This window comes from Grampus griseus (genome assembly GCF_964374135.1).
Source record: "Grampus griseus genome assembly, chromosome: 15".
NCBI lineage: Eukaryota > Metazoa > Chordata > Mammalia > Artiodactyla > Delphinidae > Grampus > Grampus griseus.
Genome location: NC_139009.1, coordinates 55546204 through 55547702, shown reverse-complemented (window position 1 = coordinate 55547702; position 1499 = coordinate 55546204).

Below are 1499 nucleotides of genomic sequence, written 5' to 3'. Positions count from 1 at the left end.
GACAGCAACGCTCATACAAAACCGGCACGCAGAGGGGGAACGCAGGGAAAGAACACAGGTTGTTTTATTTTTTCTAATTCACTGAACACTAATGATCTTGATTCTCCACAGCCTCCGTATTCCCTAATTCTCCTTCACTAGTACCCTTCTTCTCCTAGTGCCTGCCCCCCCTCCCTCCCTCCCTCCTCTTTCTTTCCCTCCCCCACCCGGCAAGAGCTTCCTCAAGAATAAAGGCTGAAAATAACCAACTCACCCGGGCACGGACTGGAGAGGAGGGGCACATCGATGGTTAGTTTATAAAGTTTATTATTAATTTTTAAAGTAAATAAATGGTTGTTAACTGCTAGTAACCACCTATCAAAAGAGAATTATTTCACGAATGGGGACTATTTATGTAGACGAAGAATGCCACTGGGTCCAAATAGGAAATTGAAACAATCCCATAGATTTGGGGAGGGGGAGGGCGGAGGCGCGGAGAGGCTGCAGAAGGTTGAGCCTTTCTGCTGATCCACGTGTTCAGAAACAAGGCCCCATAAACAAAAGGTGAGAGAGTGCTCTGCCGCTCCAGCAGGTGAGTCAGTCAATCACACGTCACCTAGTAAACCCAACCCACAGCTGGTTTCTCTTCTCAAATAGAAAATAGAATTGTTCAGGGCGGGTTTATAGGGTGACATGGGCCTGAATGTCAGGCTTGAGTTTAAGGCACTCTCCTCCGACCCATCCTTTGTTTACAAAGCAGTCACTACTAAAAGCCTGAGTTTTTAAAACGAATTTGCCTTAATTAAAATATTTGTATATTTTCCTTAGCTTTGGGGAGCACTTTTCATAGCCGCAATTTTATTTCAATGAAATTATAAGCTACTACTGCTTAAACATGTTATTTTGTACCATCTAGCTGGCTGCCATGCAGAAATTCTGTACAGCTGTTCTGGAAAATTGGTTAATAACCAGTTTTATCCAATAAGAACATAGAGCATATTTATAAAAATTAGATTTTGAAGTCTGGTCTCTTCCATTCATGTAGTTAATTTCCTAATAAACATATACTGCTCATCCTAGGTAACATCCTTAGTGAAAGATGTAACTCAGTCCTTAGGTTTGCCATTAGGTGCAAGAATAATTTCACTGATATTAAATGAGTAATTCTGTTGGCTGTAATCGGAGTCTACAGTTAGTTTAGTGCCCTTAGGCCTTACATTTGCTGATATTAGTTCATTAAGTCAGCTTAAAGAAATCAGTGCCTATTATTAAATAATTTACTTTGTGGTTCAAATTTTCAAATGCATATGTATCTTAGGGAGCTAAAATTAAGTTTTATATTTACTGCATTGATCATGAAAAATTTGGGGGGCAGTAAACAAATTTTTTCAAGCAGTGGAGTCAGCATGACAAAAATAATCTTATTTTTATTTTAGATTCAGATTTCATTACTGCACTCAAACGACTACAACTGGGCTTGGCGTTATTATACAATCCAAACTGTTTCCGTCAGAAACGCT